General features: G+C 43.0%; 1 long non-coding RNA gene across 1 annotated transcript in view; it reads left to right on the top strand.

Annotated features, from left to right (window-relative positions):
- Positions 1-26,344, top strand: part of LOC148115023 (uncharacterized) — an 84,212-nt gene that overhangs the window by 13,569 nt on the left and 44,299 nt on the right. Inside the window, exon 2 of the long non-coding RNA XR_015731869.1 lies at positions 1,122-1,341. This is a non-coding gene — a long non-coding RNA (uncharacterized LOC148115023). The remainder of the gene's footprint in view (positions 1-1,121; positions 1,342-26,344) is intronic.

Genomic DNA, 26,344 nt, shown 5'->3' with positions numbered 1-26,344 from the left:
TGATGTTACCTAGTTGGGTAACAAAACGTCTGCAAGAAAACAACCGAGCTCAGAGAGCACCAAGGACTCAAAAACAAGAAGTTACTTCTTTTTTTTTTTCAGGTTTGAAAGACAAAGGAAGGGATTGGCAAGGATTAAAAGGGGGGACAGTATGAATGCAGAAGACGAAGGAGAACTGACATCTCTCTCTCTCTCTCTTATTTCTTTCTTTTCCCTTTCCCTTTCCCTTTCTCTTCTCTCCTTTCTCCTTCACCTTCTTCTTCTCCCTCTTCCTTCTCTCTCCCTCCCTCGCCCCCTCTCAATTCTTTCTCTCCCCTTTCCCTTTCCTTTTTCTTTTCCCTTTCTCTTCTCTCCTTTCTCCTTCTCTCCTTTCTCCTTCACCTTCTCCTTCTCCTTCTTCTCCCTCTTCTCTTCTCCCTCCCTCCCTAGCCCCCTCTCAATTCTTTCTCTCCCCTTTCCCTTTCCTTTTTCCTTTCCCTTTCTCTTCTCTCCTTTCTCCTTCTCCTTCCCCTTCCCCTTTCCTTCCCTTCTCTTCTCTTCTTTTCTCTCTCCTTCCCAGGCACCCTTTCTCTTTCTCTTCTTCATTTTCTTTCTCTTTCTCTTTTTCATTCTCTTTCTCTTCTTCATTTTCTTTCTCTTTTTCATTCTCTTTCTCTCCCTCCTTCCCTTTCTCTCTTTCTGTTTTTTTTTCTCTCTCTCTCTCCTCTTATGAATATTCCCATTTCTGCCAGCTGGTCTTGCCTTACCTTTAATGGCTTGGCAAAGGGAAGTCTTTTACGAGTTGTTTCAGAACGACCGGTGTTCTCCATAGAGTCCTTCAGGTGCAGCTAACCATGCTTTTGTTTCAAATTTATTTATGCCTTGATATAACAGAGCTTCCAATGGAAATTTTGGAGGCTAATGATATAGCATGCATTGCAAGGGAGGAATTCCAGAGCTTATGTCCAATATGATATGGTTACTATTTATTAGTTCTTGAATGGACCATGGTGGTTTTTCCACACCCTTCACCAAATTAGTGGACAGGGAAGTCAGATGGACGACTTCTCTGAATTTCTCCAAGAAAAAGAGAAATTCTCCAACAATATGTTAAGGGGAGATTTTTTTTTTTTTTCTCCTAGCAATAACAGCTACCGAGGAAACTTCTTGGGATGAGTTTCTTCCCTGGTGTTGACTTTAGTTGGAATGAAATGGAAATTGAAGCCAAGAATGTAGCAGAATCTCCGCAAAGAAGATTCCATAATGGAAAACAGGACTTTGACACCTGCTGAAAGGACAGAAACACACCAAAGGAGAGAGAAGAAGACCAAACTCTATCCATATAATGTTCTTCTTCAAAAGGTAGATTTTTTCCCTAAAGCAAATTCTCTGCATTCAAATCGAATAAAAGTAGGAGGGAAGAATGGAAACCGTGGAGGTGGATGGTTGGATTCGGTACAAACATCTGCCTGCCTTCAGACCTCTTTTTGAAAGATCTCTAAAACTGCTGTTTTACCTTCTGGAGAGACCTTCAAATGAATTTTGGAAGCATTCGTGGAAGTAATGTCTTTTTTTTCCTTTTTCTTTCTTTCTTCCTTCCTTCCTTCCTTCCTTCCTTCCTTCCTTCCTTCCTTCCTTCCTTCCTTCCTTCCTTTCTCTCATCCTTCCTCCTCCCTCCCTCCTTCTTTTTATTTTCCTTCTTTCATTTTCCTCCCTCCCTCCCTTCTTTCCTCCCTCCCTCCTTCCTTCCCTCCCTCCCTCCTTCTTCCTTCCTTCCTTCCTTCCTTCCTTCCTTCATCTTTCTTTCCTCCTTCTCTTTTCCTCCCTCCCTCCCTCTTTTTTTATTTTCTTTCTTTCTTTCTTTCTTCTTCCTTCCTTCCTTCCTCTCACCCTTTCTTCCTCCCTTCTTTCCTCCCTCCTTCTATTCCTCCCTCCCTCCCTCTCTCTTCCTTTTTTTCTTTTTTCTTTCTTCTTCCTTCCTTCCTCTCTCCCTCCCTCCCTTCTTTCCTCCCTCCCTCTTTTCCTCCCACCCTTCCTTCCTTCCTCCCTCCCTCCCTTCCTCTTTTCTGTATCTACTAACCTCATTTCTTTTGTTTTTTCCATTTCATTTCACAAATCTTTAACCTTTGTTAATCACGTGACACCCAAGAGCCTACTTTTAACAAAAAATAAAATAAAATAAAATAAAATAAATCCCTTTCTAATGCCTTTATAAAGATCTTTATAATTAACAGCTGCGAACGGACACCAAGGCAGAGTTGAAAAATGTGTGTCTCTGTTGTGAGTTACCAAAGAGTGTTGGAATAATTTTGTATAGTTGGAATTGCTGTGGTCTTTTCACATCCCTGTTCAGAACGACACACCCTCCTCCCCCCTCCCTCAAAAAATACACAACTGGCTTCAAAACTCTCTGCTAACCAGCAAATTTCCATGAATGCAAATCAAATCAGCAATGTTTTCTTTTCGTTTCGGTGGGTTTTTTTTCCCCCCTCCTTGTTTAAATGTCAGTTGTATGCCAATACAAAGGAAAGGTTTTTGGGGATAAACAGAATCAATTTTTAGTTTTTTTCCCCCCTCCTACCCTTATATATATGTATATGTATATGTATATGTATATGTATATGTATATGTGTATGTGTATGTGTATGTGTATGTGTATGTGTATGTGTATGTGTATATGTATATGTATATGTATATGTATATGTATGTATGTATGTATGTATATATATATATATATATATATATATATATATATATATATATATATATATATATATATATATATATATATATATATATATATATATATATGACAGAATGACACTTCCTTCACTCAGCCATTGAAGCTGAAAAATGATAATGGATTTAAGTGAAGGTCAAAAACACTTTTGGCCATCTGATGTTTTTTGGGGAAAATTAATGGAATGGGCTCCTTTCATTCCTGGGCTAGAGAGAGACGATTAATTGGAAGGTAAAATAAACTATCGAAGAAAGATTTATATCATGTCTATGTAGAAGGAACATCTATGTACATACCGGGGCCAGATATTTTAACTACTGAAGTTTAGTAATAGCATTTTGTTTTTGCTTTTCTTTAAGCAGTCAGAAAGGGTTGTTTTTTTTTTTTACTTGAAAATAAATGATTAAACCTGGTTTTCAAGTAAGAAGTCAAGCTGAGCGCTGAATTCAACCAAGTTTTCAGCATCATCATTTCTGCCAAGCTATGTTGTCTGAATGATAATGACTCCTATGTCTAGACTGCCACCATAAGCTTCTTCCATCCATTGGGTCCAATGTTATATTACAGAGAAGGACCTGGAATCAGAAAATCATAGGGCTGGAAGCAGTGGTGGAATTCAAATTTTGTTACTACCGGTTCTGTGGGTGTGGCTTGGTGGACATGGCATGGCATGGCATGGTGGGCATGGCAAGAGAAAGATACTGTAAAATCTCCATTCCCACCCCGCTCCAGGGGAAGGTTACTGCAAAATCCCCATTTCCTCCCAATCAGCTGGGACTCTGGAGGCAGAGAATAGATGGGGACGGGGCCAGTCAGAGGTGGTATTTACTGGTTCTCCAAACTACTCAAAATTTCTGCTACCGGTTCTCCAGAACTGGTCAGAACCTGCTGAAACCCACCTCTGTTATATATTGCTTCACAGTGCTTCACAGCTCTCTCTAAGCGGTTTACAGAGTCAGCATATTTCCCCCAAACAATCTGGGTCCTCATTTTACTGACCTCGGAAGGATGGAAGGCTGAGTCAACCTTGAGCTGGTCAGGATCGAACTGCTGACAGCGGGCAGAATCAGCCCGCAATACTGAATTCTAAACCACTGCGCCACCACAGTTCTTCTAGCGCAGTATAGAGTGGTACTAACACTTCTCGTGATTTTGATGCTCTCCCTCTTGTGGATGCCACCTAGGACTGAGTTGGCTTTATTGGCAGCTGCAGCACACGGTGGGCTCATCCTGAAATGGTGATCCACCAGGACAAGTAGATCCCTCTCACGGGCACTACCATTGAGCCACGGACCACCTGTCCTGTACCCGTGTATCTGATTTTTCCTGATCAAAGGCAGGTCCTTACTTTTCTTGCCACCGAACTGCATCTTGTTGGATAGGGCCCAATATTCAAATCTGTCAAGATCCTTCCAAATTTTGAGTATCTTTTTTTTAAGGTGGGGGGGAGGGGGCAATCACCAGGAAACTGAGAGTTCTAGTTCTGCCTTAGGCAGTAAAGCTGACTCCAATCACCAGGAGAGGGTGAGTTCTAGTCCTGCAATTGGCAGGAAAACCAGCTGGGTGACTTTCGACCAATCATGAGGAGAGAGTGAGTTCTAGTCCTGCCATAGGCAGGAAAGCCAGCTGGGTGACTTTTGGCTAATCCCCAGGAGACGGTGAGTTCTAGTCCCATGAAAGTTTGATGTGTGATTTGGGGCCTATCACCAGGAGTTCATGAGTTCTCGTCTCAATTTAGGCATGAAAGCTGGCTGGGTAAATTTGGGCCAGTCACTCTCTTCTCATCCCAACCCACCTCACAGGATTGTTTTTGTGAGGAAAAGAAGAGGAGGAAGGAGCATTAGCAATGTTTACTGCCTTGAGTTATTTATAAAAAAAGATAATAATAAAGGGAACCCCATCAAAGCTGAGACCAGCCAGAGCGTTGAACAACTCGAAGTAATACAACATCGGAAGTTATCGAGAGACCTGGCTAGTAGAATCGCTAAGCTTCGGACACCATCCAAGTCTTGGCAAAAACTTCATCAATAGAATAGAATAAAATAGAATAGAATAGAATAGAATAGAATAGAACAGAACAGAACAGAACAGAACAGAACAGAACAGAACAGAACAGAACAGAACAATAGAGTAGAAGAATAGAATAGAATAGAATAGAACAGAACAGAACAGAACAGAACAGAACAGAACAGAACAATAGAGTAGAAGAATAGAATAGAATAGAACAGAACAGAACAGAACAGAACAGAACAGAACAGAATAGAATAGAATAGAATAGAATAGAATAGAATTTTTTTATTGGCCAAGTGTGATTGGACACACAAGGAATTTGTCTTGGTCTCAATAGACATAAAAGAAAAGATACGTTTATCAAGAATTATAAGGTACAACACTTAATGATAGTCATAGGGAACAAATAAGCAATCAGGAAACAATCAATATCAATAAAAATTGTAAGGATACAAGCAACAAAGTTACAGTCATAGAGTCATAAGTGGAAGGAGATGAGTGGTGGGAACGATGAGAAGATTAATAGTAGTGCAGATTTAGTGAATAGTTTGACAGTGTTGAGGGAATTATTTGTTGAGCAGAGCGATGGCGTTCGGGGAAAAACTGTCCTTGTGTCTAGTTGTTCTGGTGTGCAGTGCTCTATAGTGTCGTTTTGAGGGTAGGAGTTGAAACATGTCCAGGATGCAAGGCGTCTGTAGATATTTTCACAGCCCTCTTTTTGACTCGTGCAGTATACAGGTCCTCCATGGAAGGCAGGTTGGTAGTAATTGTAAAAAGAGCCTTGGTAGTACAGTGGTCTAAGGCATCCTGTTATTAAGATGGTTATTAAGACCAGCTGTCTGCAATTACTGCAGGTTCGAATCTCTCCAAGGCTCAAGGTTGACTCAGCCTTCCATCCTTTCTAAGGTAGGTAAATTGAGGACCCAGTTTGTGGGGGCAATAAGCTGACTTTGTATAAAATATACAAAAGTATGAAGGCTATTGCTGAGCACATTGTAAGATGCCCTGAGTCTCCGGAGAAGGGCGGCGTATAAATCAAATTAAAAAAAAAAAATTACTGCAGGTTCGAATCTCGCCAAGGCTCAAGGTTGACTCAGCCTTCCATCCTTTCTAAGGTAGGTAAATTGAGGACCCAGTTGTGGGGGCAATAAGCTGACTTTGTATAAAATATACAAAAGGATGAAGGCTATTGCTGAGCACATTGTAAGCCGCCCTGAGTCTCTGGAGAAGGGCGGCATATAAATCAAATTAAAAAAATAAATAATTTTTTTTTCCCTGCAGTTCTAATTATCCTCTGAAGTCTGTGTCTGTCTTGGGTTGCAGAACGAAAGCAGACAGTTATTGAGGTGCAGATGACTTAACAGCATGAACTCAATAACATGAACTAACTAACTAACTAACTAACTAACTAACTAACTAACTAACTAACTAATAAATAAATAAATAAATAAATAATTTTATTTCTATACCGCCCTTCTCCCGAAGGACTCAGGGCGGTGTACAGCCAATTTAAAAACACAACACACAACAATAATTAAAAATTAAAATAATTACATAGATTTGGCCGATTTAAAACCCCAAACATTTAAAATACCCCAATTAAAATTAAAACTAACTAACTAACTAACTATAACTCTGGAGCAGGGTTCAGAAACCATATCAGTGGCCCAGCGAATCATTTCATTGTGGGAAAAAAATGAAGAACGACTGGTGTTTTCACTTTCTCCTATATGCCTGAAGATGGCGCTGTTACAAAAGGAGAAGCTATTCGCTTTATTTTATTTATTTTTTTCAGGCTGGGGTGGGGGATTTTCTGTATGTGTCTCTTTCCTAGCACAGCAACAGCCTGCTTCGAGACTTAAAGCCCTCTCCCCCAATGGCAAGGGCCTTTTCTTTCTATACGGAATAATAAAAATACTGATTACGAGGATAGCAGCTGGGTGGTTGCAAATATCTCTCCCCCCCCCCAAACACCATCACCCCCCCCAAACACACTCCGTCTGATGATATCAAGCACCTCACCCTTCTTATTGTCTTATTTCATGGACTTTCGCTTTCTGGATTGCTAAAAACTAAAAAAAAAAGAAAAAAAAGAAAAAAAAAAGAAAACCACCAGCCCACCGAAAGACAAAAGCTCAGCTTCATTTTATTTTTATGGCCGTTATTATTTTTCTCCCAATAATAATAATAATAACCGTTGGCACTTCGAGGGCCGCAGTCATGCAAGGAGCCCGGCGAAAAAGAAAGGGAGAGAAAAAGTCATCGGAGAGTGCAAAATTGGAATCTCTCTCTCTCTCCCTCCCTCCCTCTTTCTCTCACCCTCCCTCTCTCTTTCCCTCTCTCCATCTCTCTCTTTCCCTCCCCCTCTCTTTCTCTCTCTTCCCCCCTCTGTCTCCCCCTCTCTATTTCTCTCTCCCTCCCTCTCTCCCACTCCTCTCTCTCCCTCTCTCTGCCCCTCCCTCCCTCTTTCTCCCTCTATCTCTTTCCTCCCTCCCTCTCTGTCTCCCCCTCTCTATTTCTTTCCCTCCCTCCCTCTCTCTACCCCCTCCCTCTCTCTCCCACTTCTCTCTCTCCCTCCCCCTCTCTCTCCCTCCCTCTCCCTCTATCTCTTCCCCCCTCTGTGTCTCCCCCTCTCTATTTTTCTCCCTCCCTCCCTCTCTCTCTCTCCTTCCCTCTCCCACTTCTCTCTTTCTCCCTTCCTCTCTCTCCCCCTCTCTCCCTCCCTCTCTCCTCCCTCCCTCCCACTCCTTCTCTCTCTCTCTCCCTCCCTCTCCCCCTTCCTCCCTCTCCCTCCCTCTCTCTCTTTCTCTCCCTCTCTGTCTCCCCCTCTCTATTTCTCTCTCTCCCTCCCTCCCTCTCTCCCCCTCCTTCTCTCTCTCCCTCTCCCTCTGTCTTCCCCCTCTATCTCTTTCCTCCCTCCCTCTCTGTTTCCCCCTCTCTATTTCTTTCTCTCCCTCCCTCTCTCTACCCCCTCTCTCTTCCTCTCTCTCTTTCCTTCCCCTTTCTCTTTCCCTCCCTGTTTCTCTCCCCTCCCTCTCTCTTTCCCTCTCTCTCTTCCTTTCTCTCTTTCCTTCCCCTCTCTCTTTCCCTCCCTCTACCCCTCTCTCTCTTCCTCTCTCTCTTTCCTTCCCCTCTCTCTTTCCCTCCCTCTCTCTCTCCCCCTCCTTCTCTCTCTTCCTCTCCCTCTGTCTTCCCCTTCTATCTCTTTCCTTCCTCTCTCTCTGTCTCCCCCTCTCTCTTTCTCTCCCTCCCTCTCTCTACCCCTCTCTCTCTTCCTCTCTCTCTTTCCTTCCCCTTTCTCTTTCCCTCCCTGTTTCTCTCCCCTCCCTTTCCCTCTCTCTCTTCCTCTCTTTCTTTCCTTCCCCTCTCTCTTCCCCTCTCTCTCTCTCCCCACTTCTCTCCCCCCCCCTCTGTGTTTGTGTGTCAACAAAAACCTGCCTCCTTTTTATTTTATTTTCCCACTCCAAGAGAAACAAAATTACAGTCATACAATTTAAGGGGTTTAGGATCTGTTAGCCCTTGCAGAAAAGTCAAGAAGAGAGGTGGGGGGAATTATTATTTTTGAAATATATTTATCAGTATTAAACTAGGGGGGACAATTTATCTACATGTTTCTTATAGGTTTCCCCCCCCCTTCTTTTCATCCACATTTTTTTCTCTTTGTGTAGTCTTGTCTGGTTTTGTTTTGCTTTTGTGTTTTCTTCTCTATTTTTTTCCCCCCTAGGTATAATTCAAGGAACACAGTAATTCTAAAAGTTCTCTACGACAAAATTAGATCACACTTAACCACCAAATCTGTAAAGAACAAATATTTACAGCTAAAATGCAAGCAGGCAGAACACTCTGACACATGTAGAGCAACGGCCTACAATATGTCAGACAGCACAGCCATAATTAATATAAAACCACTGTTATGATTAATATCTAATAGATAGTTCTCTAGAATGCCGACAATAGGATGGAATACGTAAGGTGCATGTTTACTCACCAGTCACCTAAAACCGTTTTTAAATTTATTTGCTTTGTAGGGCAAGATTAGGGACACGGTGGCTCAGTGGCTGAGACGCTGAGCTTGTCGATCGAAAGGTGGGCAGTTCAGCGGTTCGAATCCCCAGTGCCGCGTAATGGGGTGAGCCCCCTTGACTTGTCCCAGCTTCTGCCAACCTAGCAGTTCGAAAGCAGGTAAAAAATGCAAGTAGAAAAATAGGGACCCCCTTTGGTGGGAAGGGAACAGCGTTCCGTGCGCCTTTGGCGTTGAGTCATGCCGGCCACATGACCACGGAGACGTCTTCGGACAGCGCTGGCTCTTCGGCTTTGAAACAGAGATGAGCACTGCCCCCTAGAGTCAGGAACGACTAGCACATATGTGCAAGGGGAACCTTTACCTTTAAGTCAAGATACACTTGTTTATTTTACAATAATGTATGGCCTAACCAGCACAACACAAAATGCAGGTATCTCAGCAATAAGATGTTCTGAAGGAGACCACCTGTTCCCAAAGGTGAACAGGCCTTAGAACTAAGGAGAAATTTCCTGACAGTGAGAAAAAAAAAATTAATAATCTGTGAAATGGCTTGCTGTCAGAAGTTGTGGGTGCTCAGACACTGGACATTTTCAAGGACAGATTGGACAACCATTTGTCAGAAAGAATATAGGGTGTCCTGTTTGAGCAGAGGGTTGGACTAGATGACCTCCTCCAAGGTCCCTTCCTTGCAGTTCCTTAGAACTGCAGAAAAAAACAATTGCTACCAACCTGCCTTCCATTGAGGATCTGTATACTGCACGAGTCAAAAAGAGGGATGTGAAAATATCTACAGACCCCTCACATCCTGCTTATAAACTGTTTCAACTCCTACCCTCAAATCGACGCTATAGAGCACTGCACACCAGAACAACTAGACACAAGGACATTTCTTTCCCAAATGCCATCACCCTGCTTAATAACTAATTCCCACAACACTGTCAAATAATTTACTAAGAATGTATTACTATTATTCTTCTCATCCTTCATAGTACCCATCTCTTCCCACTTATGACTATAACCATGTTGCTTCTATCTTTCAATTTATATTGTTTTTATTTGTTTCCTAGTATAATTTGATAGCTTATTAGTAACCTTGACTATCACTAAGTGTTGTATTTTTTTTATTCTTGATGAATGTATTTTATTCTCCTTATGTACACTGAGAGCACATGCACCAAAGACAAATTCCTTTTGTGTCCAATCACACTTGGCCAATAAAGAATTCTATTCTATTCTTCCAATCTTATTATTCTATATTCTAGTGGAGGGACAGACTTCTAAATGTGGGTGAGAAGGTAGGCTTTTCACCAATTAGTATTATTCAAGGTGGAATTTAATGTAGAGCTTCTACATTGTCAACTCTTTCTGTCCCCTGATAGAGTAATTAGAATTATTAGGGAAAAACAGTGAATCTTGAATGTCAACACCATTTCTAGTGATTTTGCCAAAATATTGTAGGTGTCAGTGTTCCAGCGCTGGCATATGAAAGGAGAGGAGAAGCTTGAACTTTTGCCTACTTAATTCCTTTGAAGATTCTGTTTCCTCGGAGATGGGAGGAGGGGGGGACATTCCTGTGATCTGATGGAGATGGGATGAGGAGAGTGGCTTGGAAGATAGCCAATGAGACGCAGAGAATTGGGGATCGGAAAGGGAGGGTTTGGGGGGCAAAGGTCAGTGCTGACCGTGAAAGAGCCAGGGACAGATCACTATGCTCAATAAAGAGAAAATTTCCTCAAAGATCAGCAGTTTGGAAATTCATTTATTTTGAGATAGCATCGAAACCTGACAGTAGGAAATGTGTAGCGGCACTCAGCATAATCACAATGGGGGCACAGGGCAGGAACACCATAAATTAACAGAATAGCAGAGTTAGAAGGGACCTTGGAGATCTTCTAGTCCAATCCTTCGCTCCAGCAGGAGACGCTATACCATTTCAGACAAGTGGCTGTCCAATCTCTTCTTAAAAACCTCCAGTGTTGGAGCACCCACAACTTCTGGAGGCAAGCAGTTCCACTGATTAATTTTTTTCTCACTGTTAGGAAATTTCTCCTTACTTCCAGGTTGCTTCTCTCCTTGGTTAGTTTCCACCCGTTGCTTCTTGTCCTGCCTTCAAATGCTTTGGAGAATAGGTTGGTACCTGTTGTGGTCCACCAGCAGCCTGCGTTCCTGGCAGTGGAGCCGGACAGTGAGGAGGGCTGGGGAGGACAACGGGCCAGTCCTGTAGTCAGGGAAAGGCCCAGACAAGGGCTCTGCGTCAGAAGCAAAGATGGGCCATCTGGGAGCGATGCGTGGACTCCGGAGCCTCCAGAGCAGTGGTGGGATTCAAGTAATTTAACAACCAGTTCTCTGCCCTAATGATTTCTTCCAACAACCAGTTTGCCAAACTGCTCAGAAAGTTAACAACCGGTTCTCCCGAAGTGGTGCGAACTGGCTGAATCCCACCACTGCTCCAGAGGCAGACAGTAGAAAGGCAGAGGAACAGGAGGAGCCTGTTCCTAGTGCACGCATGCGAAGAGCTGCCAGAAGGCAAGAGCAGCTGAAGCAAAAAGGACGACTCGGGAGTAAGGCCGGAAGATGATTGGCCCCTCCCGTAAGGCTTCAAAGAGTAGCAACGAGCCATTGGGTTCTTTGTAGAAAAGCAACGTTGATTCCAGTGCTTCTTGTCAGCGTCTCTTGAACTTTGTGGAGGTTTTGCCAAGAAAAGCCTTTGGCAGGTTGCCAAAGACATCAAAGGTTGGTGTTAAGGCCGACGGACTGGTTATGAAGAATTTGTTTTGGACTAAGCTGAGAATGAATTAATTCTCAGCTGTTTTAATAAAATAAGTTTGTTCAGGACTGAATTGTGTTTGGTAATCACTACGTGGGCCTCGGTCACAACAGTACCCACTTCTCTGTGGTAGCCCCAAATATTGGAAGATTGCTATCATGTCACCACTGGTCTTTGTTTTCACTAGACTAGACATACACATTTTTTTACAACCGTTCTTCATCTATTTTAACCTTGAGGATCATATTCATCTTTGTTGCTCTTCTTTGCACTGTTTCCAGAGTGCAGTAGGTGTAAACTAAGTGCAGAGTGCGGTATGCAAAACAGATTGCAGAATGCAAGCTAATAATTGATGAAGGATGAACCAAGTGAAACGGAGAAAAGAAAGAAGCAACGTTTTATTGCTAGAGACTGCATTTCATACTGGGTGGAATACTAAGAGCGGTTACGGATGGACAAAAGTTCAGCCGTACTAGTTGTGGGCTTCAAAGTTCAAGATAAGTATTAAATAGTGGTTAAAACTTTGAGTTTTCTGTCTCTATTGTCCTCCTATCTGCTGGCCATTCATTGTTTGGAAGTCCAGATATTGTTGTTGTTGTTAGTTGCATCCAACCCATCACGACCCCATGAACAATGTTCCTCCAGGCCTTCCTGTCCTCTACCATCCTCTGGAGTCCATTTAAGCTCACGCCGACTGCTTCAGTGACTCCATCCAGCCACCTCATTCTCTGCCATCCCCTTCTTCTTTTGCCCTCAGTCGTTCCCAGCATTAGGCTCTTCTCCAGTGAGTCCTTCCTTCTCATTAGGTGGCTAAAGTATTTGAGTTTCATCTTCAGGATCTGGCCTTCTAAAGAGCAGTCAGGGTTGATCTCCTCTAGGACTGACCCACTGATATTCTCTGGGACTGATCGAAGTCCAGATATTGTTGTTGTTAGTTGTGAAGTCGTGTCTGACCCATCGTGACTCCATGGAGAATGTTCCTCCAGGCCTTCCTGTTCTCTACCATCCTCTGGAGTCCATTTAAGCTCATGCCGACTGCTTGAGTGACTCCATCCAGCCACCTCATTCTCTGTCGTCCCATTCTTCTTTTGCCCTTTATCTTTCCCAGCATTAGGCTCTTCTCCAGTGAGTCCATATATAGTCTCCAGATATAGGTCTCCGGATATAGGAAGTCCTAAAAATTAGGCCAAATCAGTATGATCACGCATCTGGATAAGATCATGATATCTCTTAGATTTGAACATTTTAAAACAACATTTACCCTGCTTTGGAATATTAGTTTGTCATGTTTTGTCACTCAGAATATCAGGATACCTTAGCAATTATTTTCAGGAGGAGGAGGAGGAGGAGGAGGAGGAGGAGGAGGAGGAGGAGGAGGAGGAGGAGGAGGAGGAGGAGGAGGAGGAAAGAAGAAGAAGAAGAAGAAGAAGAAGAAGAAGAAGAAGAAGAAGAAGAAGAAGAAGAAGAAGAAGAAGAAGAAGAGGAGGAGGAGGAGGAGGAGGAGGAGGAGGAGGAGGAGGAGGAGGAGGAGGAGGAGGAAAGAAGAAGAAGAAGAAGAAGAAGAAGAAGAAGAAGAAGAAGAAGAAGAAGAAGAAGAAGAAGAAGAAGAAGAAGAAGAAGAAGAAGAAGAAGAAGAAGAAGAAGAAGAAGAAGAAGAAGAGAAGGACTTTAGTGTCCTTGGTGCTCTCTGAGCTTGGCTGCTTTCAAGTAGACATTTCATTACCCAACAATGCAACATCATCAGCACTAGAAGAGAGTGAGGTTTGCTCTCTATTTTATATACCAAGGGCTTGCCCAGCCAGGGTTGCTGGGACTGCTTTCCGTGGTTGTATTTATTTTGTAAAAAGATCTAACCATCACTGAGTAGTTTCTAGTGGAGATGGAAGGTATGTAATCCATGATAGGACTTGTTACAATTATGGTTGCCTGCCATGCTTGTGTCAATTCACAGCAACCGGTGGGAAATAAATAAAGAGCCCCACAATGTTTTATGCCACCGAGACAAAAAGCTATTGATCTTTTTCGCCTCTGGAAAAGGTCTCAAATAATTTCCAGAGATCTCGTAGTTTGTGGGGCTGCTATCTTTAATTAAAACATGGCACAAGGATAGAAAGTAATTATGTGTGTTTCAGCTTGGTCTTTTTCTTCCAGCTCCAGGTTGCTGTTTGTTTTACAGCTGGTGAACACTGCACCTACAGCCAAGGAAGTGGGCTAAAACCAGTTTCACATGACCTGGGAAACTGAGAGATCTTCTGACTCCACACATCCCCTTCCCTGATATTACGGGAAGAATTTCTTCCAGGTACCAGAATCACTCACATCACAAATACATGCCCTCCAGAAGACAGACTTAAGATACAGAAGGATCTTGATAGACTTGAACATTGGTGTTCTGTCCCCGTCTCACACACGCACACAAACAGATATCCAGGGGTTAAATAAAACTGGCAGACAACAAATTCTTTCGGTAAGAGGATTGGCAGCAACCCAGTAGCTGCTTGCCAAGAACTTTACTCATAGAGGGAGGGGTTGTTCCTCCGACAGATAAACCCAAACAAGATACACACAGTTCAAAAATTGTCAAGTCCAGTCTGTATTAAATCCAAGGCAGATAACGTTGTTTCCAAAAATACAATGTGACTTGCTAGTAGTTAGTTTTGTCCGTCACAGAGTCTGAATGGCCACCTCACCCCCTTATATTCCCTGTGGGGTGTGGTCCAGTGACTCAGCTTAATCTCTGGCATGCTTCCTTTTCTGCTGCGTGCGCTTGTCTCTCTGACGCTGGCGTGGATCCAGCCAAGACTTATCTCCATCACTGTCCGACTGCAAGGAGATACCTGGCTCCTGGCCAATCTCTTCTCCTTCAGGAGACACCTGAGGCATTGCCAGAGAGGAGGGTCCTGGAGGGGGAGGCCTGGCCAATTCCTCTCCTTCATGTTCGGAGCCTTCTCCCTCTGATAAGTCAGCCTCGGGGGGTCAGAGTCACAACAATTGGGTGCTTTCTAACAAAAAAATTCAATGGTGGAAAAAAGTAAGGTTCTACATTTAAGCACAGAAAACAAAGTGCACAGATACAGTATAGGTAGTACCTTGCTCAATCATAGTAATTGTGAGAGGGATCTTGGAGTCCTACTGGACAACCATTTAAATATGAACCAGCTGCAGCTGCCAAAAAAGCCAACACAGTTCTAGGCTGCATAAACAGAGGGATAGAATCAAGATCATGTGAAGTGTTAATACCAATTTAAAATGCCTTGGTAAGGCCACACTTGGAATACTGCATCCAGTTTTGGTTGCCACAATGTAAAAAAGATGTTGGTGGAAAGAAAGAAAGAAAGAAAGAAAGAAAGAAAGAAAGAAAGAAAGAAAGAGGGAGGGAGGGAGGGTAGGAAGGAAAGAAAGGAAGGAAGAAAAGAAGGAAAGAAAGAAAGAAAGAAAGAAAGAAAGAAAGAAAGAAAGAAAAAAGAAAGAAAGAAAGAGAAAGGGAGGAAGGAAGGAAGGGAAGGGAAGGAAGGAAGGAAGGAAAGAAAGGAAGGGAGAAAAGAAGTAAAGAAAGAAAGAAGAAAGAAAGAAGAAAGAAAGAATGAATGAAAGAACAAAAGAACAAGAAAGAAAGAAAAAAGGGAGACAGGAAAAAGGAAGGGAGGGAGGGAGGAAAGAAGGAAAAAAGGAAAGAAAGAAAAAAGGGAGGGAGGGAGGAAGAAGGAAGGGAGGGAGGGAGGAAAGAAAAAAGGGAGGGAGGGAGGAAAGAAGGAAAAAAGGAAAGAAAGAAAAAAAGGAGGGAGGAAAAAGGAAGGGAGGGAGGGAGGAAAGAAAAAAAGGAAGTGAAGTAGGTAGGAAAGAAGCAAAAAAGGAAAGAAAGAAAGAAAAAAGGAAGCACTGGATGCATTATTCTAAATGGGGTCTGGGATAGGATGGGAAGGGAAGATGGACAGAAAATCCATCTGATTCAGTTTCAATCCGGTAGAAAGACACTGGAAACAAAATGGAGGCTGGAGGCTGATTGGAAAGAAACGTCCATTTATAAGCTTCAGAGATGCTGCTAGGGGAGGTTGTACAATGTGTCTGAAACACCCTTAGGAGATTGTGCAATGTAGTGAGCTCTGTGTCTTCTGCTAAGTGGGTTAATCCTATTATGTCCTGAAGGGTCTTGTCCTGCTCTTCTTAACTCCATCCCCCTGGAGCTGAAGGTCTTTTGTTTTGTAGCTAGGCTGGCCCAGTCTTTCTTAACGGGCACAAAATATCTGCTGTGGGCCGGGAGACTGAGTCTGCTTTCTCTCTTTTTAAGAGCATGTTTCTCCGTTTCTTATTTAGGGAAATATAATTTTCTGCCTTTTTTTTAATATTTCCCAAAATATTTTATTCTTCTAGGAGGGGGGGGGCTTCCCACAATTGGGAAGGGAAGGGAATAATGCTGGAAGGGATCTTGGAGATCTTCTAATCCAACCCCCTGCTTCAGCAGGAGACCATTTAAGGAGACAAGTAGCTGTCCAGTCCCTTCTTCTTCGTCGCTCCAGTGACGAAGCACCCACAACTGCTGAAGGCAAACTGTTCCACTGGTTGATGGTTCTCACTGCTATGACCAGTGGTGGGTTCCTCCCGGTTCGGTCCGGTTCGGCCGAGCCGGTAGCAGTGACGATATGACATCACCGAACCGGTTCTCCCCTCCCCACCCACCCACATTATTCTTACCTTTTATTTGGTCCCACCCCCCAATCTATTGCTGCCTCCTGAGTCCCAGCTGATGACTAGAGGGAAAAAAAACTGTTTAAACTCTTGCCGCGGGGCTTCAAAGGGCCGCCCTACAGCTGATCAGTGTTAAAAGCAAACAAATGAGTCGGGTTGTAAGTGTGAGGACTGGTCGTGAGTGCGAGGACCTTCCAGAAATGACTCTGACCAGCTAGCCACGCCCACCTAGTCACATGACCTCTAAGCCACACCCACAAAATAAGCCACGCCCACAGAACCGGTAGTAAAAAAAATTAGAACCCACCCCTGGCTATGACCCATGACTCACTAGGGCACAGAATGAGTGTAAGAAACACAACAACAACAACGACAACAAACAAACAAACCCCAAAAGCTGATCGGTCCCCTCAACAAGAATTAGAAACATTTTTTTCCACTTCTAGGAGATCTGAGACCACGGAAGGCGAATTCCAACTGACTTTGAGAATCAGAATCGGTTATCTTCTCTCCCTTGGAGGAGATAGCGTTCCGATTGAATGAAATAACTGTTTTCTTGTTTTCCATGCTGGGTTTTCAATTGTTTAAACCACCGCGGTGTATTTAAAGAAGAACTAGATATAAATCATTTAAAGATCATTACAGGCCAAAGCTTGCATTTCTCGGTTTTAGAAGGAAGCCTCGAGTTGGTGAAGGAAAGCACTGCAGCCGAGGAATAGCTGAGGGGGATTAAGAACATTGGGTTGTCTTTTTTTTTTTTTTTTAAATAATATTCTCCCTCTCCTTGAGTTGAAAGAAAAGAGAGAAGAAAAGGTTGCCTTGCAAAAGAGGAACCCATCTCGTAATCCTACTTTATGAGCTTGAGCAAAATGCCCTCCTGGTGCTAAGCCTCCTGATATTGCAAAGAAGAACAGAGTAACAGAAGAACAGAGTTGGAAGGGCCCTTGGAGGTCTTCTAGTCCAACCCCCTGCTCAAGCAGGAGATCTTGTATCATTCCAGACAAGTGGCTGCCCAGTCTTTTCTTTAAAACTTCCATTGATGAAGCACCCATATTTTCTCAGGACAAGCTGTTCCACTGACTCATTGTTCTTTAATTCTTACGACATTTCTCCTTATTCTAGGTTGCTTCTCTCCTTCATTAGTTTCCATCTGTTGTTTTCTGTCTTGCCTTCTGGTGATTTGGAAAATAGGTTGGAAACCCTCTCCCCCCACTCTTTTTTGTCGCAGCCCTTCAAATATTGGAATGCTGCTATCATGAAGACTAAAACATATGAAGAACGGTTGCAGGAATTGGATATGGCCAGTCTAGAGAAAAGAAGGACTAGGGGTGACGATAGCAGTCTTCCAGTATTTGAGGGACTGCCAGAAAGAGGAGGGAGTCACGCTATTCTCCAAAGCACCAGAAGGCAGGACAAGAAGCTATGGATGGAAACTAATCAAGGAGAGAAGCAACCTGGAATTAAAGAGAAACTTCCTAACAGCGAGGACAATTAACCGGAGAAATGTTGGAAGTGTCATCAGACTCCGGGCTCATATTACCATATGTGGTGGACATGTGCAGAAGCTAAAAGATATTGGACTAAAATCCACAAATGGTTGGAAAAAATGACAAAGAAACATATTGACTTTAAACCAGAGATATTTTTATTGAGGGATTTTACCAGAAATATATAATAGAGAAATGAGATATTTAATTGTGAATGTTTTAACGGCGGCTAGAATTGTATTTGCTAGAAATTGGAAAGGTGAGAAGATACCCACGGATGATGACGTTATCAAGAAAATTTTGGAGTGTGCTGAAATGAGTAAATTGACATTTGAAATTAGGGAACAAAAAGATAAACAATATTATTTGATATGGGATTTATTTTATCAATAGTTAGACAGGAAAGAATGGAAATGAAATATGAAATATGAAATGGATAAGATAATAAAACATATAAAGGGTTTTTTTTCCCCTTATAGAGGACAATTTACTGTTAAATAATTGGTAAATGAGAATAATAATGTAATAAACTGTTAAATAAGAAAATGTTGGATAGAGGATTAAGCACAAACGATTTGTAACCGATCAATACACTTTCTGTAATTGTAATGGATGATAATTGTTTTATGTTTTAAGTTTTGTTTAAAAATAAAAAAAAAATTCCAAAAAAAAAAAAGAGAGAAGAAGCTATGGATGGAAACTAATCAAGGAGAGAAGCAACCTGGAATTAAAGAGAAACTTCCTAACAGCGAGGACAATTAACTAAGCTTGCCTTCAGAAGTTGTGGGTACTTCACCACTGGAGGTTTTTAGCCTGGGCAAGTGGGTAGCCGGTTGTGTTAAATGGTATAAGGTCTCCTGCTTCAGGAGAAGGTTGGAGTAGAAGACCTCTAAGGTCCCTGCCAGCTCTATTCTGATATCACCTCTAGTCTTTCTAGAAAACAGAAAGGAATTCCAGAAGTCTTGGTTTAGGGCAAGAGAGGCATAAAAATTACAGGATTAGAATTTTCCAACTTCCTTTGAGAGGTTTCTAGGCAAAACTCTAATATTTTCAGGGATTGTATCCTAGCAAGCTATTCTCCAAAGCACCTGAGGGCAGGACAAGAAGCAATGGGTGGAAACTAATCAAGGAGAGAAGCAACCTAGAACTAAGGAGAAATTTCCTGACAGTTAGAACAATTAATCAGTGGAACAACTTGCCTCCAGATGTTGTGAATTCTCCAACACTGGAAGTTTTTAAGAAGAGATTGGATAACCATTTATCTGAAGTGGTGTAGGGTTTCCTGCCTAGGCAGAGGGTTAGACTAGAAGACCTCCAAGGTCCCTTCCAACTCTGTGATTCTATTGTATTCTATCATTAAGGCTTCTTGCTGTTTTTCTTGCTGTTTTTCTTCTTCTTTTATTGATAAAGATTCTGCCAGGCTCAAGAAACCAGGAGCTAGGATAGAGTTTAGAAAGCCCCACGGGTTTATTTCATGCAACCTATACATAAGAATCCAACATACTAGTGGTCAAAGCAAATTGGCGCCAGATAAGATTCAATGGACTCCAAGAGTGGCTGGACAAATTAATCTCTTTTGGGGCCATCGGGGCTCCAGACAGAGATGCATTTGACCCTACCCTTGAGCTCAGCCTGGCCATCTCCTCCTACAGCTTCCAAAAAAAGGAGGGGAAAGAAATGTGAGAAGGCAGGTCATAAAATCGTAAAATCATAGGGCTAAAAGGGACTTTGAAGGTCTTCTAGTCCATACCCCTACCCATGACAGGAGATCTGATATCATCCTGGAGAAAAGGTTGTCCAATCATTTGTTGAAAGCCCCACAACTTTGGGAGGCAAGCTGCTCCATTGATTAATCATTCTCACTGTCAGGAAGGTTCTCCTTAGTTCCAGGTGGAATCTTCCTCTGATGAGCTTCTCCCTGTTGCTTCTTGGGGTGCTTTGGGGAGTAAGTTAACCCTCTCTTCTCTGTGATAGCCTTCAAGTAGTAGAAGACAGTTGTCATGTCTGCTCTGATCGTTCTCTTCATTTGGCCAGACATACCTAGTTCCCTTAACCATTCCTCATATGATTAATCCTGCAGACCCCATGACATCTGAATTGCTCTTCTCTGTGCTCTTTATCTCAACAACTTTTTCGTATCATGGTGACCAGAATTGGATGTAGTGCTCCAAATTCTTTCTGTCCTCAAATATAAGCCACAAGGTGTTTTTAACACTTCTCTCAAGAAGAAGATCATGTACAACAACAACAACAACAGCAACAATAGCATCAACAAGAACAAGTATTCTTTCCGCCGTGCTCTTAAGACCCTCCTATTCCAGCAAGCTGGCCTGGCCTAATTTTCTCCCCTGTTTTAAAATTCTTTTAAATCGAAATTTTAATCTGTTTTAAATTATTGGGATTTTTAATTGTCTCGGGCTAATTTATTTAATCTGGTTTTAATTATGTTTTTTAACTTTTCTATCTATGTATTTTATTTTGTGCCTGTTCACCGCCTGAGTCCTTCGGGAGTAGGGCGGTATATAAATTTAATAAAAACAAAACAAACAAAGCAAGTATAACAGTGAGAACAATCAACCAATGGAATAGCTTGCCTTCAGACGTTGTAAGGGCTCCAAAGAGCTGGGTTTCGCATCATTTTACCACCGGTTCGCTGCACACCGAAAATGTGCAAGCATGCACTCATGCACGCGGCTTAGAAAACATGGCTTAATAGGACGGCATAGCGCTGGGGTGGGTGGGCAGCCACCCACAGGTCGCCACTACCAGTTCGCCTGAACTGGTCAGAACCAGCTGAATACGACCACTGGTGCTCCATCACTGGAGGCTTTCAAAAGAGACTTGGACAGCCTTTTCAGACTTTTCTGAAATGGTATAGGGCAGGGATGGCGAACCTTTTTGGCACCGAGTGTCCAAACTGGAATGTGTGTGTGAATGTGCGTGTGTCCTTGTGTGGACCCGACCGATTGGGTTACTTGGAACCCTGACAGTGTGCATGTGCATGAGCCGGAGCACCAGAAACCTGAAGACCAGCTGGCTTGCATGCACATGCCTGTTTCTGGCTGGTTTTTTGGCCATTTTGGCCTGAGAAATGGCCTGAAAATGGCCAAAAAAACAGCACAGAAATGGCCCAGAAAAGGCCCAGAAAACAGCCTGTTTTTTGGCCATTTTTTGTGCCATTTTCACACCGTTTTCCAGCACTCTGGTGCCTGTGAAGACCAGCTGAAACCAGAAGAACAGCTGGCGATGGTGTGCGTGCCCACAGAGAGGGCTCTACGTGCTATCTCTGGCACGCGTGCCAAAAGTTCACCATCAAGGATATAGGGTCTCCTGCTTGAGCAAGGGGTTTGACTAGAACCGTGATGGCGAACCTATGACACACGTGCCATGGGTGGCACATGGAGCCATATCTGTGGGCACGCGAGTGTTGCCTTAGCGCAGCTGCAGCGTGCACGTGCACACTGGCCACCTGATTTTCGGGCCTTTTGGGCCCAACAGAAGTCAGGAAACGGACTGTTTCTGACCTCCGGAGGGCCTCTGGGGGGGTGGGGGGAGGCTGTTTTTGCCCTCCCCAGGCTCCAAGAAAGCCTTTGGAGCCTTGGGAAGGCGAAAAAAGGATCTACCGGGCCCACTGGTAACCTTTTTGCCGTCACGTGCCAAAGCGGGGGGAGTGTGGAGGGGTCACATGCACATGTGCGAGGGGGTGGGGCACAGGGGGGCATTCAATTATGGGTGTGGACACGCTCGCACACAACCCCCCCATGCTCCCCCCGCTTTTGGCACGCGACATCAAAAAGGTTAGCCATCACTGGACTAGAAGATCTCCAAGTCCCTTCCAACTCTATTATTCTACATTCTAAGTTTTTTCTTTTTTTTAGGTCTGTTGCCATTTCCCCCCTTTCTTTCTTTCTTCCTTCCTACCCTACTTTACACATCTGATTTTTAAAGGTCTGCAACAGGAAAATTAAGCAAAGCAAAAGCAATGATTACATTTTACACCCCACAGCGATCTTTCAAGAAATGTTAATTTAATATGGCAAGATGGTAAGTCAAAGGAAGAGAGGACCCCAGTAGGTGTCCAGATCAAAATCTTTGCCTAATGAACACACAAAAATGGTGTTTCTTGGACGTTTTGACAAGAGCATTCAGGTTTACAAAAATCAATCAATCAATCAATCAGATTAATAATACTTGCACGCAGTGGTGGGATTCAGCCAGTTCACACCTATTCGGGAGAACCGGTTGTTAACTTTCTAAGCAGTTCGGAGAACCGGTTGTTGGAAGAAATCTTATTTTGTTTTTTTTCCACTTTAGAGGGCTAATCCTGTAAGGAAGGCAGGAAGGAAACATTCTGGCGTTGTTTCTAGCCTAATCTTTATTGCTCTGCTTACAGAAACTGCCTCTCTGGTTAACCCTTATTACATTGTAACAGCTAAGGTGAAGCGCCTATCGATGTGAGTGACATTGAGTTGGCCATGCCCACACGGTCATATGACCACCAAGCCACGCCTACCCAGCTGGTCATTAGGGCAGAGAACCAGTTGTTAAATTATTTGAATCCACCACTGCTTGTATGATATAGTTATCCCAGCAGACAATAGAGCTTTTGATGTTTCTTTTTTAAATTGTGACATCACTCCGTTGAAGACCTAATTCTTTCTTTTTTTAAATTTTACAATTCAGTTTTTTACAAAACTAAATACCATATTTTTCGGACTATAAGATGCATCGGAGTATAAGATGCACTTAATTTTTGGGGAGAAAAATACAAAAAAAGCTGATTGGTGGGTGGATCGGCCTCCCGGAATACTCCCTATCAGCTGTTCCCAGAGATGAACTTTAGCAATAGGTTTGTTGGTTGTGAGCTCTGCGCCTTGCTTTTTCAGCCTCTGTAACCTCTGTTTCAGAGGCTTTTTTTTTCAGCCTCTGAAACCTCCATTTCATAGGCTTTTTTCAGCCTCTGAAATGGAAGTTTGAGAAGCTGAATGGGGCTACATTCACTGTATAAGACACACCCAAATTTTCACCCTCTTTTCGGGGGGAAAAGGTGCATCATATACTCTGAAAAATACAGTATGTTTTGACATGGGATTTATTTTATCAATGGCTAGATAATAAAAACAGAAACATGTGGATATCAGAAAAGGACTAATGATATAAGGGAGATTTGTTAAAATGGACAAGCAAATAGTATTATGATTACTATTATTATTACCTTAGAATTAATACCAATGTAATGAATTGTCAAGCTTCGTTGCCTCTCTTCTCTTCCTTATGACAGCTTGGAAGCTGACATGAATATTATTGTAAACATGTGATTATTATTTCCTAAAAATATCTGTACCCAGACAACACACTGCTTAACTAAAAATGGAATTTTTACCGTGTTTCCCCCAAAATAAGACCCTGTCTTATATTTTTTGAACCCCTAAATAAGCAGTTGGCCTTATTTTCAGGGAGGTCTTACTATTTTGGTGCGTGTGGAGCAAGATGGGGCTCCTCTTGCAATCTTACCTGATTTCCAGCTCTGTTTCCCTAACCCAGGGGTCAACAATCTTAAACACTCAAAGAGTCACAAAGGTCCTAACTGGAAGCCCCCCCGTTAAATTCTGGAGTAGACCGGAAGTCCGGTTCCTCCACCATAGAGTCTCCTCCTAGTGCGGCATCCTTTTTCCTCTGACAACCGGAAGTCCAATTCCTGCACCATAGAATCTCCTCCTAGCACAGCATCCTTTTTCATCTACCTGTCCTAACTGAAAGCTCTATCAATTGTGGAGCCAACCGGTAACAGGGAGCCACAGCAGAGGAATGAAACAGCCACATGCGGCTCCAGAGCCACAGGTTGCCGACCCCTGCCCTAATCCTAGGAAATGGCAGGGGCCGGCTGTGCATGTGTTTAAATATTTTTGGGGAAGGCTTATTTTCAGGGAGGACTTATTTGGGGGGCTTATTTTTTGGGGGGGTTAATTTGGTGAGGGGCTTATTTTAGCACATGCACTCAAAAGCCCAATTGGGCTTATTATAAGGAGTTGTCTTATTTTCGGGAAAACACGGTATATGTTACAAAAGAAAAAAAAATAATTAAAAAAGAGCCTAATTCTCATAGTACTATCTTACCGTCAAGCTTTAGAGTTGACACTGAAGTCTATTTTACCCATGTAGTATGGCTATAGTAACTCAGAGCCCAATCTTTTGCACAGAATATGTTGTGACCTCTCTCAAACATTTCATAAAATGCTTTGGGAACAAGATCTTAGCTTTGCTAACCAGTCTGGCAGCCAGTCCAATTTCTTATCTCTGTGTTTCATCTCCGTGTTAGATACAGGCTAGTCCACCATCTTATAGCTGTCCAAGGGACAACATTTCTGGCATCCATCTCTGCATCCCCCAGTTTGCAAAATTCAGTGTTCAACCTTTTCCTTCTCTGGATACTTGTAGATTATTGATGCCGGTTATCTGTAGGTGCAACAACTTCCCCAGGCACAGTAATATGTAATACTACAGATCAGTTGCTTACTTGGACCTATAAATAAGAATGTTTAACATTCACAAGGGCACCGAAACATTGCCAAAATGTAATGCTTCATTCATGACATCTAATATTCTTAAAGTTGCTTTTCTATATGGCATTGGAAAGGAGTTTAAATCTCTGTGATCTCTTCCATTTTATTTTCTGTAGCTGTATATTACTCTCCTGGTAGTGAGGTCTTTTATGAATTATTTTATGAGGCATTCATTCTTTTTGCTTCTCCCCCCACCCCCACCCCTCTCTCATTTCTTTCTTTCCCTTTCCCCTTTCCCCTTTCTCTTCTCTCCTTTCTCCTTTCTCCTTTCTCCTTCTCTTCTCTTCTGTCCCCCTCCCTCCCTGTCCCCCCTCTTTCCCCTTTCCCTTTCCCTTTCTCTTCTCTCTCCTTTCTCCTTTCTCCTTTCTCCTTCTCTTCTCCTTCTCTTCTCTTCTCTTCTCTTCTCTTCTCTTCTCTTCTCTTCTCTTCTCTTCTATCCCCCTTCCTCCCTGCCCCCCTTTCTCTCTCTCTCTCTCTCTCTCTCTCTCCCTTTTCCCTTTCTCTTCTCTCCTTTCTCCTTTCTCCTTTCTCCTTCTCCTTCTCTTCTCTCCCCCTCCCTCCCTGGCCCCCTTTCTCTCCGTGTGTGTGTCTCTCTGTGTGTGTCTCTGTGTGTGTGTCTGTGTTTTTGTGTGTGTACAAGCTATCCAGTTTGCAATGCTCTCCTATTTAAAGGTTTCCTTGAGCAGAATAGTGCTCCCATTTAGACAACACATTAACTCACTTACTGGACTCACTCATTTTCTTAAGAATGCAGAAAGTATGGGAACATCATTGAACCAAAGGGATTAAGTTCCCATAATAGACTCAGCAAAACACAAATTGAGCTTTCAGATTTGTTTGTTTATTTGTTTACACAATTGTCAATCCCACCCACTTCAATGACTCTGGGCAATATACAGTCTAAAATATCAATATGAAGCCTACACCTTAAATAACAGGTCTCCGATTCCCGCAAAAGTCAGCCCAACCAACTGAAGTCTGGAAAGAATAACAGATCATAATTGACAAAAGCTATCCAACGATCAGTGAATTGCATGTCAAAACATCATTTTTTTTAAAAAAAGCGCCTTCACTCCTTTTGGGAATACCTGGAGCAAAAGGTTGAAGTTCACCTTCAAGAAAAGACATAATTCTCACACAGTCAGTGAAAATCCACATGATAGCAAGCCTGGTAGTTAAAAAATAAAACAATGAACAGATGAAGATAAGCCAGCCCACTCCAAAGGAAACATCAAACAGTTTATTATGTTGAGCAAGAAGGATATCACAGGAATGAATTCACTGATTTTGGGGGGATGGTAGTATGGTGGGCTGTGTTGTGGTCCACCAGTGGCCAGTGGATCTGGTAGCAGATTCGGACAGTGAGGAGCTTGGGGAGGAACATGGGCCAGTCCTGGAGTCTGGGGAAGGCTCTGATGAGGGCTCTGCGTCGGAGACAGAGAGGGGGCCTGGGCCGTCTGACAGTTGTCAGCTGCCTTCGGAGTCGGACATCAGTGGGGCAGAAGAACAGCTGGATCCTTTTCCCAGTGTGCACATGCACAGAGTGTCCAGGAGAAGGGAACAGCTAAGGAACAAGGGTCGACTCAGGAGTAAAGCCACAGGTGGACAGTGAATGGCCCTTCCCATAGGGAATAAGGAGGAGCAAAGGGGAGGGGAGTTTGCAGGAGACAATTAGTTCATTTGGGTGAAGATCTGTTCTTGCATTCTTGCCAAGTATTGTCTGTTACAGTGTGGAGTCTGAAAGATATCAGCCTGGCCACTCTCCAAGCCTGATAAAGGTCGGTAATTGTGAACTATCTTGAAAGACTGTGGGAGAGGAAAGACTTTGCTGGAGTGGAATTCACTGTAAATTTAAATAAAAGGGGTTTATCGGGACGAGGACTCGGCTTCATGCTGCTTGGGAAGCCTAGGTCAGAACAAGCTGTCAACTTTCTTCAATAATAATAATAATTGTTGTTTTAACCATTCAGTTGTGTCCGACTCTTAGAGACTTTCTAGGCAAGTGCTCTCCAAGCAACACTACTTTCAGTTCTTCAATGTTCATCTTTGTATCCGTTTTGATGTTATCAAGCCACCGTGTTCTTTGCT

Source organism: Pantherophis guttatus, chromosome 2 (genome assembly GCF_059756535.1).
Source record: "Pantherophis guttatus breed Tessera chromosome 2, ASM5975653v1, whole genome shotgun sequence".
NCBI lineage: Eukaryota > Metazoa > Chordata > Lepidosauria > Squamata > Colubridae > Pantherophis > Pantherophis guttatus.
Note: the sequence above shows the minus strand (reverse complement) of the source record. Positions and strands in the feature narration are given on the sequence as shown.